Consider the following 16,949-nt stretch of genomic DNA (forward strand, 5'->3'; position numbering starts at 1 on the left):
TCACAGGCCCATTTTTCCCCAGGCCTCTCGGGAGTTGAGTCATTTTCTGATGATGATGGTGCTGCTTTAGTCCATGGCTTCAACCCAGCTAACTTGACAGATGAGAGCATGGTAAGTAATACCACATGTGGTCCTGTCCACCTTGCAGTCAGCTGATGTTCAGGCCCTTTTTCTCTCCCGGTTTTCAGGAGGACTCAGTCTCCAGGTCGGAAAGGATGTAAGGCTACTTCAGTTGGATAGGCAGATCTGCTGGAGGCAAACTCATGAACAGAGATTGGTATAGTGTCCAGAGTTTTAACATAATTGGCAACTGCTAGGTCTTTTAAAGACTTCATAGATTCTCCTGCCCAGGCAGACACCTGGAATGGCCTACCATACAATATTTCAAAGTGGGAGCCACTCTGATCCATAGCAGGGCAACTGGCAAGGCCTTATCCCAAGTTAAATTAGTCTCTTGACATATTTTAGCAATGCTCCTTTTTATTTTTATATAAATTTCTTTATTTTTGGCTGTGTTGGGTCTTTGTTGCTGCGTGTGGGCTTTCTCTAGTTGCGGCGAGAGGGGGCTACTCTTCGTTTGGGTGTGTGGGTTTCTCATTGCGGTGACATCTCTTATTGCGGAGCATGGACTCTAGGCACGCAGGCTTCAGTAGTTGTGGCACGCAGACTCAGTAGTTGTGGCGCACAGGCTTAGTTGCTCCACGGCATGCCGGATCTTCCCAGACCAGGGATCAAACCCATGTACCCTGCATTGGCAGGTGGGCTCTCAACCACTGCACCACCAGGGAAGTCCAGCAATGCTCCTGTTTAATGTATGATTCATTTTCTCAGTCTTTCCTGTGGAATGCAGTCTCCGGGATGAATGTAGCTTCAATGCCTTAATGCAAATCAGGGGATAATTTCCTTAAGGAGAGCTTTAGCCTCTTCAGAGACTTTCTGTCTGGTAGCACATGCTTCTACCCATCCTGAAAAAGTGTCCATGTATCAGGCATTTGAGTAAAGTCTATTTGCCAGTCGTTGGTGGGGCAGGTTGCTTTGTGTTGAGTCCCCCTCTGGGGAGGTCTGATGGCAGTCTTTGGGTTATTTTTAGTCCTAGAGTTTGAATTAATCACCAGTTGTTCTTTCATGAACATACAATTTGAAATGTTTCTTTAAATCTGGTAGTCCCCAAACCAGGGCCCAGGCTAATTTTGTTTTTATTGTTTCAAAAGGTGTTTGGTGTTCTTTAGCTCAAGTAAGGGACTCAAGATCATGTCCCTTTTAAAGCCTTATAGAGGGGCTTTACCATGAGCCCATAGTTCAGGATCCAAATCTGACAGAATCCTGCCATTCCCAGAAACCCGCTCAGTTGTCTGTGGGTCTTGGGTGTTCCCAAGCCTGCAATCTCCTTTTTTGTCAGGCAAAATATCCCACTGTCCCTGGCAAAGGACAAAGCCCAGATATATGACTTGTTGCTTATGTATCTGGATCCTTTTCTGGGAGACCTTATATTCACAATAGTTCAGGGTTCTGATGGTATTTTGTAGACATTTATCATATGTAGGGTTCAGAATCCTTCATTCAATATGAAATTTCGAAGGTCTCTAGCCAACACTTCCCCAAACACGGTAGGGGAATTCTTAAATCCTTGAGGCAGGACTGTCCAACAATACTGTTGGGCTACCAGTGTTTCTGGGTCCTGCCATTCAAAAGCAAACAGCTGCTGCGATTCTTCTGCAGTAGGAATGCAGAAAAAAGCATCTTTCAAGTCCAGAACTGAGAACCTGCTGTACGCTCCTGTAATAGATGTGAGCACAGTATACAGATTAGGTACGACAGGTGCAAGTCTTGGACGACTTCATTAATAACCCTCAAGTCTTGGACGAAGTGACACTCCACTGAGTTTGGCTTTTTGTGTTGCACAGGGACCTGCATTGTTTAATCAGTCCTGTTTTCAAAAACTTTAAGAATTGGCTGAATTCCCTTTTGGGCCTCTTGCCTCAGAGCCTATTGTTTTATTTTTTTTTTATTTTTTTATTTTTTGCAGTACACGGGCCTCTCACCGTTGTGGCCTCTCCCGTTGTGGAGCACAGGCTCCAGACGCGCAGGCTCAGCGGCCACGGCTCACGGGCCCAGCCGCTCCGCGGCATGTGGGATCCTCCCGGACCGGGGCGCAAACCCGCGTCCCCTGCATCGGCAGGCGGACTCTCAACCACTGCGCCACCAGGGAAGCCCGAGCCTATTGTTTTAGATCAGGTGTCCCAGTGTCTGTCTGTCTGTCTATTTATTTATTTATTTATTTTTGTGGTAGGCGGGCCTCTCATCGTTATGGCCTCTCCCATTGCAGAGCACAGGCTCCAGACGCGCAGGCTCAGCAGCCATGGCTCATGGGCCCGACCGCTCCGCGGCATGTAGGATCTTCCCGGACCGGGGCACGATCCCGCGTCCCCTGCATCGACAAGCGGACTCCCAACCACTGCGCCACCAGGGAAGCCCCCAGTGTCCCTTTTTAAATGCGATCCGGGTTGGCCTTCCTTGGAGTGCTGTCACCACACACTTCTGGACTTAACATTTCCTAGACCTTGGGGTTGGAGAGGGGGGAGATATGTATATATCTGTCTCCTTTTCTAGGGATTTCATGGGCACCATCTGTAGGCTTACCTCATGTTCTAGTGGACTCTGATGTCAAGCTGTACTGGCGAGCAGTACAAGCTTGGATTTGGTAACAAGAGTAAAGTGATCAGGCTTCCCTGGTGACGCAGTGGTTGAGAGTCCGCCTGCCGATGCAGGGGACACGGGTTCGTGCCCCGGTCTGGGAAGATCCCACATGCTGTGGAGCGGCTGGGCCCGTGAGCCATGGCCGCTGAGCCTTCGCGTCCGGAACCTGTGCTCCACAACGGGAGAGGCCACAACAGTGAGAGGCCCGCGTACTACAAAAAAAAAAAAAAAGAGTAAAGTGATCTATGCCAGACTGGTGAAGTTTGTTAAATCCTAGGTATCAGAAACTGTTTATGGGTAGTCCAAAAAGGTCTTTGTGGTGGTCTGTATACTGGCCTTTTATAATAAGACCCAACCTTAGGCAGAATTGCCTTTAGAACCAATATTATAAATCATATATGGAAACCACTCATTAATCCAGTCAATTCATTTGGTAGGAGGGTGCAAATTACTTAATCTCTGGATGTTTAGTTTCTCCTAATTTAACATAGGAATAATAATTGTACCTACCTCACAGTTGTGCATTCTGAATGAATATATATATATATAAAAATAATGTATATTGACCCAAGGGTTTAATCACCACATGTTAACCATCATTATTAATAGCAGCATGAACTTGGCACTTGAGAACATGTAGTTTGCAAAGACAGCTAGGATAGAAAATTTACACTTAAGTGAACAAAGAGTCAGAAAAGAAATGGTCAGAGTGTTTAGAAAAGCTAAAATTGTTTATTCAATGGCATATCTGAAAAGGGGGAGGAGAAACTTGTTCCATTTGCTCCAAGTTTTACACTATTTTTATATAGCAAACTTTATTGTAGCTTGGTGTCCAGTGAAATAACTAATATCGCTTATTTTGTAAAACAATATGGCTACTCTGACCACTATGAGAACTTATTAGCATTCAATTGGTTCCTTAATAATAAGAGAAATATATTCCAGATGATCTTTTCAAGTGGTCTTAATAAGTGAGGGGACTGGTTAAGGTTAAAGAGGAAATAGGTTGCCGTGGGGATTAGCAAAATTAGTGACTCATCTGAAAAAACAAAACTGGGGCCTCAGAGTCTTTAGGATACAGCTGTAACCAGGAGCAAAGTGGGCATATATGTTCATTATTTCTCTGGGATAAATATGGCCTCCATGGTTTAATAGGGGTGCCCTTATATTATGAGAACACCAGAAATCTTGATGAAATTATTTGTTTCACAAGCCTTTGGGTGTGGGAGTTTCAGCTGAGTATATGAAGTCCTTTTCATATGACTTTTAAGATTTTGCTTAAAGATTTCACATTAAGTGAAGTTACAGGTTAACTTTTAGATTTTGTCCAGTAGAGTTAAATATCATTTCTGTTCAATGGAAAACAGAACTACAAAGTTGTGGTATTGCTCTGTTAAACATTAACCAGTTTTGTATCTAACCCAGCAATTTTATTTTCCTGTGAGTGGGCCATATTTTCTTACTTTTCATGCCTCAATTTTTGTTGAAAATTGGACATTTTGAATATTCTATTCTAGTAACTGGAAATCAGATTCTTCCCCCCAGCCCCCGGGGTTTTTTGTTTCTGTTTGTTGAATGTCATAGTTGTTTGTTTAGTTAGTTTTTTAAACTATTTTTGTAAAGACTGTATTCTTTGTCATGTGTGGCCACCGAAATCTCCGTTCCATTAATTTAGGGGTCAGCTATTGATCTGACAGATTTTCTTAAACAATTAGGGCCCTCACTCTCCCCCGCAAGATGCACCTCCCAGATTAGCTTTGTGTTGGGACATGGACTCATGATTTAGGCAGCCTGTTTACAATTCTGCCATAGCCTTTACTTTCTGTTGTGAGGAGCCTAAAGGTCAGACACAGGTGAAAGTTTAGCATCTTCTCAGGTCCTCTCTGAGCATGCATGCGGCCCTGGCATGCATATTGCCTCCTAGACCATCTAGTATACATAGAAGTTTTTCAAAGCCTTTATTCTCCCATGTATTATCTTCCTTCCAAGCTTGTTCAGTCTGCCTGCTGCTTACCCCATCTGTTCTGCCTTGCTTCAGGCAGCTGTGGTCAGTACATTTTTCTTTAAATCCTTTTGACAAACGCCACCCAGGGGGCCACTTCGGCCCTGCGAAAGTTCAAAGGTAGCTGAAACAAAGGCAAGCCCCTGACCTGATCCTTCCAGGAGCCACTAGAGCAGTCAAAACACACAACTGCAATTTTTTTAGACACCACATTACAGGGGCCCTCTCAGTGAGCCCTGAGGGAACTCACGATGGAAACAAAGAATGCCTGCCATCTAGCAGTCAACTGCTGCAGCTACCCCAGATGGCGTATCCTGAGGTGACTCAGGATGAGAAAACACATGATACTGGCCCCAGATAGCTGAGATGCATGTAAAAGGAATGATTTCAGTGAGGCCAGACTCTTGCATCTTCTGATGCATAAGATATCTGGTTTTGTTTTACTAACAGTAATCTTTTGATGTTCCGACTACCTGGTCTTTTGTTGCAAAAAACTCCTATATATCCAGGCTCCCCTCTTGTCTCTTCCGAGCAGTCTCTCAGAGTTATCTGAGATGCAGTGTCCAGGGCTTAAGTCCTCAATTTTGTCCACTGAATAAAACATAACTCAACTTTTAGGTTGTGCATTTTTTTTTGGTCAAAGGTTTTGGTGACTAATTATGAAGGGACTCAGAGAGGACTTCTCCCCTTTGCCTGAATTCTATGGGGATCTGGAGCCTTGGTACCAGCAGAGGCCTCTTGTGCCCATCCACCTCCTTGGAGAGTCCAGACAAATTTGTGTGAGTTTGTCCTGGTTCTAGCATCTCCCATTATTGGTTGGTAATCCTAAGTTTTATTTGGTGGTGTTAAACTCCTCTCTGGAGGAGTAGGTTATCCTTGAAACTTAGTTTCAAGAAGAGGTACCTGGGTTATCCTCAGTGAAAGGCACTGGGAAGATTTCACTCAGTGTAGACACTGAGTGGTTTATCCTCAGTTGAAGGACTGGGAACACTTTGCTCAGTTAAACACTGAGTAGGGTTGGACTGAGTTATTAGAGAGAAGACGGGCCTCTCTTTTTCCTTGAATTGACTACACTAGCGATTTTATTTTAACAAACCAACCTCCGAATGGGGAATAAAACTTTCAAAACAAAAGAAAAAGGAGTGACATATCGCCAGCCTCCAATTAATACCCCAGCCAAATTTATGTATGTACAAAACCTTCGAGTATTGGGCTTCCCTGGTGGCGCAGTGGTTGAGAGTCCGCCTGCCGATGCAGGGGACACGGGTTCGTGCCCCTGTCCGGGAAGATCCCACATGCCGCGGAGCGGCTGTGCCCGTGAGCCATGGCCGCTGAGCCTGCGCGTCCAGAGCCTGAGCTCTGCAACGGGAGAGGCCACAGCAGTGAGAGGCCCGTGTACCGCAAAAAACAAAAACAAAAAACAAAAAACCCCCAAACTTTCGAGTACTTATTTAATTGGAAATTAAAGGAAATCTCACTCTGAAAATAAGGGGGCTCTTTTATTGCATATACAGTTAAATTTAGAAAGCCAGCTTGATAAAAATATCTTTTCAGATTTCTGACCTTAAACAAAAGCCTTGGAGGGGGAACTTGCCTTTCTCCTCCTGTGTCTTTGAGATGTAAATGTTCTACCTGATCTTGTGTGTGTGTGTGTGTGTGTGTGTGTATTGAAACCTTGACCTCTGCCATATTATTTTTGGGAGTAAACTTTCTGGGTCTTATTTAGGTGGTTTCCTCCCCACTCTCTTATGGGGAAGCCTCTTGCATCCTATTGGTTTGAATCACTATGAATATATATCTCATTAATAGCCAAATGATGGATCCTTTAAATTGGAGAAACTTCTAAATTTGTAAATTTTTAAAGAGCTCTCATTATAAACAGCAGCTTTATTGGTACCTAAAAAAAATCAAATTAAAGGTGGAAAAAAGAAATCTAATGGTTAACCTAAGAACTTCCTTAGTTTAACACAAATTAAAAAAAACTGGTTTGGGAAGCTTTGCTTGCAGTCTTTGCTTTCCCTCAATGGGTATTACAGATGCTAATAAAAACATTAAAATAACTAATGTTAACAGGAAAAAAAAAAAGTAAGGGCTTCCCTGGTGGCGCAGGGGTTGAGAGCCTGCCTGCCGATGCAGGGGACACGGGTTCGTGCCCCGGTCTGGGAAGATCCCACATGCCACAGAGCGGCTGGGCCCGTGAGCCATGGCCGCTGAGCCTGCGCATCCGGAGCCTGTGCTCCGCAACGGGAGAGGCCACAACAGTGAGAGGCCCGCGTATAGCAAAAAAAAAAAAAAAAAAAAAGTAAGGAAAGCCTAGATATTTTTTTCCCAACAATGTAGAAATTTTAAAAAGATTTATCCCAAACGGATAAAGAAATCTTTAGATGGTTATTTGAAATGAGATAAATAAAATGAACATTTATGGGATTAAAAAACTAAGGTTTTGATACTATAATACCTAAGGTTAAATGAGCCAAAAGGGATCCCCTACTGGCCCCCAACATTAAAGGCCAAACAAGTCTGCTCTATTTACCCCAGTTTAATATATAAAATTCTTATAAGTAAATTAAATGCAAATAAGAAGAGCTTTTGGGTGAACTCTTTAAAAATAATTATGTTTTTAAAATGTCTACTTAAAATGATCTCTCCAGATACTTGGTAACTTAAAATTCTAGAGTTACACTAATTTAAGTTAAATGATGGAAGTTTATTGAATAGCTAGATCATTTCCCCAAAATATAAAATACTGGGACATCAATTACTAAACAGAGAAACTAAAGGTATTTCAGACTATTAATGAATATGTTTGGTGCTATACTGAGGTGTTCTCTATAAGAAAGCAAATGTTTTTAGAAATTGTCCCTGGTATTATGTTCACAATCTACAGAATGCTAATGTAAAAGAGTTAATAATTGCTCGCTTCTTAGTTTTCACTAGAAATTAAGGTTTGTAAGAGTTGAAGATTCTAATTTAAACATGTAATTAAAGCTAATAGAAATAATAAGGAAACATTTCAGTATACAGTAGGAAAGTAGGATGTGTGTCTTCAGTACAGAAGGTATGAGGAACGGAATTGCATTTTATTAAGGGAAAAGAAAGTAAGTTTAGAGCTGTTTGTTTTTGGATGGAAAAATAAGGGACAAACTAATGGTTACAGAAAATGATGGAAGGTTGTGGAAAGGGACCCTGAGAAAGTTTTAAGCATGGTCAGGATTAGCTAAATTTAGATTGAATTTAAATTAGTAAATGGATCTTGTTAAAAGTAAGCTAGTAAAAGACTGGTATTTGATTTCTCTCTTGTTTAGGAGAACAAAGTTTCTTGAGTGTTCCTATTTGATAACAGATTGAGCTTTCATGCCCTTAAGTGATCTGTATTTGATTTTTGAAATCTTTGTATTATTTTGGTTAAATGAATAAGTATTGTTTCACAGTGTCCTATGATCCTATTGTGTTTTAAAACTTTTTAAACAAAACTTCCCAAATATCAAATTCTAACTAAAGTTCTTTTAGCCTCCAACTTAACTCTAGGATGCTTTGAAGGAACCCTGAGATATCTCAGAGAGGAATGTTAAATTAAATAGGCTTATTTGATATGTTAAATTACTTGAAAAACATTGCCAAGTGATTGGAGGTGAATCTTAGTTTATAGTGTATGGATAAATGTCATTAATATAGATATTCCAAAATTTATATGGAACTCCTAAAATCTCATATACCTTGAAATAATGTAATCTTAAAATGTTGTATGTCACAGAAATATCCAAGTTTCTTGCCAATTTTATTGTAGTCAAATCCTTAACTATGCCATTTTAAGTTTTGACCTTTATAGACAATCATTATTTTACACTGATGCTTTAAAAAATGAAGATCTTCAAGAAGACTCATAAAAGCGCTTTTAAACAAATATAAGTTTCTGATAGCCTTTAGATAATACCACTGAACTAAATAACAAATGACAAAACTCTAAGGGAAAACCTGATGACTTCATTCAGATAAATAGGAATTAATTACATGGGACTAAATGAACTGATAAATATGATTTGTGACTTTGTGACTCTTGAGAAATACACTAGTTTTTAATCTCTGATTTTCAGAAAAACCTTTCTTCTTATGCTATGACCTACAACAAGTTGATAAAGTATACCTTTGTAAACAAAGATGGAACGTTTATCTTTTTCTCTCTACCTGATCCTTCCAGAATTTGGATTCTCCAGCTGGTTCTCCTGTGGGCTTCATGGCTTATTGCAACTGGATTACAACTAGTTATATTAATCATTGTTTTAATTTTTTCTTTGTTTTCAAATTGTTTATGCTTTGTGTCTCCCAGCCTCACTATGATTTTATTTAATGTTACTGGTGGTATTACTTATATCTTATTTTATAAGGTTATCTCTTATATTACACAATGGGTAAATAGGCCTCCAACAAAATTAATGATGGCTAAACATCTTGAGGAAATAGATCATATTTATGACTCATAAAATAATTGTAACAGTGTGATTCTAGGTATGGGAAGAAGCAACAGGGAAAATATTTCCTGGATAACAATATACTAGTAAGACAGGAACCAGAGAATTTTTTTTATTGGAGTATAGTTGATTTACAATGTTGTTAGTTTCTGCTGTACAGTAAAGTGAGTCAGTTATACATACACACATATCCACTTTTTTTTAGATTCTATTCCTATATAGGTCATTACAGAGTATTGAATAGAGTTCCCTGTGCTATTCAGTAGGTTCTTTTAATTATCTATTCTATATATAGTACTGTGTATATGTCAATCCCAATCTCCCAATTTATCCCTCCCTCCCCCTTCCCCTCGCCCTGTACCCATAAGTTTGTTTTCTAGGTCTGTGACACAATTTCTATTTTGTAAATAGGTTCATTTGTACAAATTCCACATATAAGCAATATAATATGATATTTGTCTTTTTCTGTCAGACTTCACTCGGTATGACAATCATGTCACTGCAAATGACATGATTTCATTCTTTTTTATGGCTGAGTAATATTCCATTGTGTATATGTATCACATTTTCTTTATCCATTCCTCTGTTGATGGACATTTAGGTTGCTTTCAAGTCCTGGCTATTGTAAATAGTGCTGCAATGAACATTGGGGTGCATGTATCTTTTTGAAATTATGGTTTTCTCCAGATACATGCCCAAGAATGGGATTGCTGGATCATATGGCAGCTCTGTTTTTAGTTTTAAAAGGAATCTCCATACTGTTCTCCATAATGGCTGTACCAGTTTACATTCCCACCACTGTCCAGGAGAGTTGCCTTTTCTCTACACCCTCTCTGGCATTTATTGTTTGTAGACTTTTTGATGATGGCCATTCTAACTGGTTGAGGTGATACTGCATTGTAGTTTTGATTTGTATTTCTCTAATTATTAGTGATGTTGAGCATGTTTTCATGTGCCTCTTGGCCATCTGTATGTCTTCTTTGGAGAAATGTTTATTTAGAACTTCTGCCCATTTTTTGATTGGGTTATTTTTTCTTTTGATATTGAGCTGCATGAGCTGTTTGAATATTTTGGAGATTAATCCCTTGTTGGTCGCTTCATTCGCAAATATTTTCTCCCATTCTGTGGGTTTTCTTTTCATTTTGTTGATGGTTTCCTTTGCTATGCAAAAGCTACTAAGTTTAATTAGATCCCGTTTGTTTATTTTTGTTTTATTTTCATTACTCTAGGAGGTGGATCAAAAAAGATCTCACTGTGATTTTTGTCAGAGAGTGTTCTGCTTATGTTTTCCTCTAAGAGTTTTATAGTATCCAGTCTTACATTTAGGTCTTTAACCCATTTTGAGCTTATTTTTGTGTATGGTGTTAGAGAATGTTCTAATTCATTCTTTTACATGTAGCTGTTCAGTTTTCCCAGCACCACTTATTGAAGAGACTGTCTTTTACCCATTGTATATTCTTGCCTCCTTTGTCATAGACTAGGTAATCATAGGTGCATGGGTTTATCTCTGGGCTTTCTATCCTGTTCCATTGATTTATACTTCTGTTTTTGTGCCAGTACCATACTGTTTTGACTACTGTAGCTTTGTAATATAGTCTGAAATCAGGGAGCCTGATTCCTCCAGCTCCATTTTTCTTAAGATTGCCTTGGGTATTCAGGGTCTTTTGTATTTCCATACAAATTGTTAATTTTTTTTGTTCTAGTTCTGTGAAAAATGCTATTGGTAATTTGATAGGGATTGCATTGTATCTGTAGATTACTTTAGGTAGTATAGTCATTTTCACAATATTCTTCAAATCCAAGAACACGGTATATCTCTCCAACTGTTGTGTCATCTTTTATTTCTTTCACCACCATCTTATAGCTTTCTGAGTATAGGTCTTTTGCATCCTTAGCTAGATTTATTCCTAGATATTTTATTCTTTTTATTGTGGTGGTAAATAGGATTGTTTCCTTAATTTCTATTTCTGATCTTTCATTGTTAGTGTATAGGAATGCAAGATATTTTTGTATACTAATTTTGTATCCTGCAACTTTACTGAATTCATTGATGAGCTCTAGTCGTTTTCTGGTAGCATCTTTAGGGTTTTCTATGTATAGTATCATGTCATCTGCAAACAGTGACGGTTTTACTTCTTCTTTTCCAATTTGGATTCCTTTTATTTGTTTTTCTTCTCTACTATGTTGAATAAAAGACGAGAGGGTGGATATCCTTGTTGTTCCTGATCTTAGAGGAAATGCTTTCCGTTTTTCACCATTGAGAATGATGTTTGCTGTGGGTTTGTCATATAAGGCCTTTATTATGTTGAGGTGTGTTCCCTCTATGCCCACTTTCTGGAGAACTTTTATCATAAATGGATGTTGAATTTTGTCAAAAGCTTTTTCTTTATCTAATTGAGATGATCATGTAGTTTTTATTCTTCAGTTTGTTAATATGGTGTATCATATTGATTGATTTATGTATGTTGAAGAATTCTTGCATCCCTGGGATAAATCCCACTTGATCATGGTGTATGATCCTTTTAATGTGTTGTTGGATTCAGTTTGCTAGTATTTTGTTGAGGATTTTTGCATCTATGTTCATCAGTGATATTGTCCTGTACTTTTCTTTTTTTGAGATATATTTGTCTGGTTTTGGTATCAGGGTTATGGTAGCCTCATAGAATGAGCTTGAGAGTGTTCCTTCCTCTGTAATTTTTTGGAATTTTTTGAAAAGGATAGGTGTTAACTCTTCTCTAAATGTTTGGTAGAATTCTGTGACGCCATCTGGTCCTGGACTTTTGTTTGCTGGCAGTTTTTTAAATCACAGTTTCAATAGCAGTACTTCTGATTTGACTCTCCATATTTTCTATTTCTTCCTGAAATAGAAAAGAAACTTTCCTGAAACGTTGAACCTTTCTAAGAATTTGTCCATTTCTTTTAGGTTGTCCATTTTATTGGCATGTAGTTGCTTGTAGTAGTCTCTTAAGATCCTTTGTATTTCTGTGGTGTCAATTGTAACTTCTCCTTTTTCATTTCTAATTTTATTGATTTGAGTCCTCTCCCTTTTTTTCTTGATGAGTCTGGCTAAAGGTTTATCAATTTTGTTGATCTTCTCAAAGAACCAGCTTTTAGTTTCATTAGTCTTTGCTGTTGTTTTCTTTGTCTCTATTTCAATTTATTTCTGCTCTGATATTTATGATCTCTTTCCTTCTACTAACTTTAGGTTTTGTTTGTTCTTCTTTCTCTAGTTGCCTTAGCTGTAAGGTTAGCTTGTTTATTTGATATTTTTCTTGTTTTCTGAGGTAAAATGGTATTGCTATAAACTTCCCTCTTAGAACTGATTTTGCTGCTTCGCATACATTTTGGATTGTCGTGTTTTCGCTGTCATTTGTCTCTAGATATTTTTTGATTTCCTCTTTGATTTCTTCAGTGATTCATTGGTTGTTGAATAACATATTGTTTAGCTTCCATGTGTTTGTGGTTTTTTACAGTTTTTTTCCCCCTGTAATTGATTTCTAATCTCATAGCATTGTGGTTGGAAAAGATGCTTGATATGATTTCAATTTTCTTAAATTTACCGAGGCTTGATTTTTGGCCCAAGATGTGATCTATCTTGGAGAATATTCCATGTGCACTTGATAAGAAAGTGTATTCTGCTGCTTTTGGATGGAATGTCCTATAAATATCAATTAAGTCTAATATGTCATTTAAGACTTGTGTTTCCTTATGAATTTTCTGTCTGGATGATCTGTCCATTGGTGCAAGTGCTGTAAAGTCCCCCACTATTATTGTGTTACTGTCGATTTCCCCTTTTATGGCTGTTAGCACTTGCCTTATATATTGAGATGCTCCTATGTTGGGAGCATATATATTTATAATTGCTATATCTTCCTCTTGGATTGATCCCTTGATCATTACATAGTGTCCTTCCTTGTTTCTTGTAACTGTCTTTATTTTAAAGTCTATTTTGTCTGATATGAATATTGCTACTCCAGCTTTCTTTTGATTTTCACTTGCATGGAATATATTTTTCCATCCCCTCACTTTCAGTATGTATGTGTCCCTAGGTTTGAAGTGGGTCTCTTGTAGACAGCATATATACAAGTCTTGTTTTTGTATCCATTCACCCAGTCTGTGTCTTTTGCTTCGAGCATTTAACCCATTTACATTTAAGGTAATTATCGATATGTATGTTTCTATTGCCATTTTCTTAATTGTTTTGGGTTTGTTTTTGTAAGACATTTTTCTTCCCTTCCTCTTTTGTTCTCTTGTGGTTTGATGACCATTTTTAGTGTTGTGTTTGTGTTGCTTTTACTTTTTTGTGGGTATCTACTGTAGTTTTGGGGTTTGCTGTTCCCAAGAGGTTTTGATTTAGCAGTCTATATGTATACAGAAGTGTTTTAAGTTGCTGGTCTCTTTCCCACCTAGAGAAGTTCCTTTAGCATTTGTTGTGAAGTTGGTTTGGTGGTGCTGAATTCTGTTAGCTTTTGGTTGTCTGTAAAGTTTTTGATTTCTCCACCAAATGTGAATAAGAGCCTTGCTGGGTATTCTTGGTTGTAGGTTTTCCCCTTTCATCACTTGAAATATATTGTGACACTCCCTTCTCACCTGCAGAGCTTCTGCTGAAGACTCAGTTGATAACATTATGGAGAGTTCCTTGGATGTTATTTGTTGCTTTTCCCTTGTTGCTTTTATATTTTAAATTTATTTATTTGGCTGCACCACATGGTATGTGGCATCTTAGTTCTCCAACCAGGGATTGAACTCATGCAGTGGAAGCACAGAGTCCCAACAACTGGACCACCAGGGAAGTCCCCCCTTGTTGCTTTTAGTATTTTTTCTTTGTCTTTAATTTTGGTCAGTTTGATTAATATGTATATTGACATGTTCTTCCTTGGGTTCATCCTGTGTGGGATTCTCTGCTCTTTCTGGACTTGAGTGTTTCCTTTCTCATGTTAGGGACGTTTTCTGTTATTATATCTTCAAATATTTTCTCAGGGCTTTTCTCTTTCTCTTCTCCTTCTGAGATCCCTATAATGCAAATGTTGATGCGTTTAATATTGTCTGAGAGGTCTCTGAGACTGTTCCCATTTCTTTTCATTCTTTTTTCTTTTTTCTGTTGTGTGGCAGTGATTTCCATCACTCTGTCTTCCAGTTCACTTATTAGTTCTTCTGCCTCAGTTATTCTGCTGTTGATTCTTTCTAGTGTATTCATTTCAGTTATTGTATTGTTCATCTCTGTTCTCTAAATCTTCTAGCTCCTTGTTAAACATTTCTTGTACTTTCTCGATCTGTGCCTCCACTCTTTTTCCGAGACTTTGGATCATCTTTATTATCATTACTCTGAATTCGTTTACAGGTAGATTGCCTATCTCCTCTTCATTTAGTTGTTCTTGTGAGTTTTTATCTTTTTCCTTCATTTGTAACATATTTCTTTTTTTGTCTCACTTTCTGCGTTTGTGGTCTCCTTTCCACAGGCTGCAGGCTTGTAGTTCTTGCTTCTGGTGTCTGCTCCCTGGTGGGCAAGGTTGGTCCAGGGGCTTGTGTAGGCTTCCTGGTGGGAGGGACAGGTGCCTGCCCTCTCGGGGGTTAAGCTGGGTCTTGTCCCTCTAATGGGCAGGGCCTTGTCAAGGGGTGTGTTTTGAGGTGGCTGTGAGCTCAGTATGACTTTAGGCAGCCTGTCTTCTGATACTTGGGGTTTGTAGCGAGAAGAGGTACAGGAAGAAGCCCAGCACCCAGACACTGTGCAGACAGCAGGTCCTCATGTCTCCACCACCCAGAGAATTTTAAATTATCAAACAGGCCTAATCCAGAAGTTAGCCCCTGGAATGGCATATCAACAAAATCTTCGGGGACTTCCCCAGCGGTCCAGTGGTTAAGATTCCACCTTCCAATGCAGGGGGCCTGGGTTCGATCCCTGGTTGGGGAACTAAGATCCCACATGGATCTAAGATCCCACGTGCCACATAGTGCCGAAAAAAAAAATCTTCGCCTGATCTGGGATGAATTTCTCAGTGCCATGGGACAAAAATTGTTCATGAAATGCCTCCCAAACATTGGTCGAGTTTATGATCATGAGGGAGCACTGTGAACTAAGAATGCCACCTGCCATATCAGTAAACAAAGGCAGCCATTAAGCCACCACATTACAGCTGCCCTGGCAGTGAGTCCTGAGGGAACTCAGAGTGGAGGCAGGATGCCCCCCCATCTAGCAGTCGACTGCTGCAGCCACCCCGACGGTGTACCCTGAGGAGACTCAGGGTGAGAAAGCACAGGATCCTGGCCCCAGATAGCTGAGATGCAGATCAAAGGAATGATTTCAGAGAGCCCAGACTCTTGCATCTTCCCATACGTAGAAAAGCACTAAATTCTGAAACTTGAGATGTCTGGTTTTCTTTAATCTTTTGATGCTCTGACTACCTGGTTTTTTGTTGCAAAAACTCCTATATATTCTGGCTCCTCCCTTACCTCTTCTGAGCAGTTTCTCAGCTACCTGAGATCCTGTGTCCTAGGCTTAAGTCCTCAGTTTTGTCCACTGAGCAAAACACCTTTCTCAACTTTTAGGTTGTGCTTTTTATTTTTTTTCAGTTGACAGCGTTTATGTTTGACTTGTTACTAAAGTTGTAGAAATGAAGCTATAAGATCTGTGTTTCTGTCTGTAACCAACAAAAGCCTTTACTCTCTTAAGTATGAAATGGTTTCCTACTACCAGAAAGTATTAATAAATCGAACTGAAGCATCTCTTAAAGGACTTCAAAGGAGCTCTCTTCTGATTGGTTTATAGAGATAAATGTGTCTTTATAAACAATATTTCCCAAATTCACAGAAAATAGAGAAACTAAATTTCTAATATTTTAAGTAAGGGACATTAAAAACAGTCTTACAGAAGCAACAAGCTCACAAATATTTTAAGAATTTCAATTATATAATTAAGATGAATCTTTGGACAAATTAAACTTATTTAATAACTTTGGTTTTTTAAAAAAATGGCTGTCTTTTCTATATAAATATGGAGTATAATGCAAGAATATTTTGGGTTTTTTTTTTTTTTTTTTTTTTTTTTTTAGCGGACTCTCAACCACTGCGCCACCAGGGAAGCCCTATTTTGCTTTTCTTAAAAATGAAAACTGGGTCTGCTGTCTCAAGAAGAGACGAGTTAATCTGAAGCCCCTAAATTTCTCATGCTGGTCTACTGACTAGATAAGCTAACACTACTCTTACATAATATTTGGAAGAGCTAAAAACATAAACTATGTGTTCAAATTAATTGAATCATAATTCTGACAAATGTTTTTGTAACAGTAATTATGTTCTGTAGTATGTCAGCTTGAACATAATTTCCAAGATCTTCAGGTAACTTAAAACTTTGGACTAATATTAAACGGAATTAATGGTTAATCATTGGGTACCTATTTAATTATAAAATTCAATACTGAAATATCGCTAAGCATAATTTCAAGTTTATATACATCTGCTTATATTTATATACTATGGAGTGGCTGTATTTGGGTCATGTATTTAATGAACATGTTTATTTTTGCAATTTTAAGATTTAGAAGTTATGTGTATTCATGAGTTTGTTATTCTACAAAAATGCTTGCACCTGACAGTTTTCAAATTACTTTCCTTCCAATTTTCTCTGAAATCGAATTTAGTTACTTTGGTTGAAACTTGCAATTCATGTAGGTAGTTGAGACCAAGAACAAATAGTGACAGAGAAATAAAACTGAGTATCAGGATAATGGAATGAGTTTTTCTAGGACAAAGAGTTTTGTCCTGAAGTGTCTATTTGTTCCAAA

This window comes from Neophocaena asiaeorientalis, unplaced genomic scaffold (genome assembly GCF_003031525.2).
Source record: "Neophocaena asiaeorientalis asiaeorientalis breed wild unplaced genomic scaffold, Neophocaena_asiaeorientalis_V1.1 scaffold253, whole genome shotgun sequence".
NCBI classification, from domain to species: domain Eukaryota; kingdom Metazoa; phylum Chordata; class Mammalia; order Artiodactyla; family Phocoenidae; genus Neophocaena; species Neophocaena asiaeorientalis.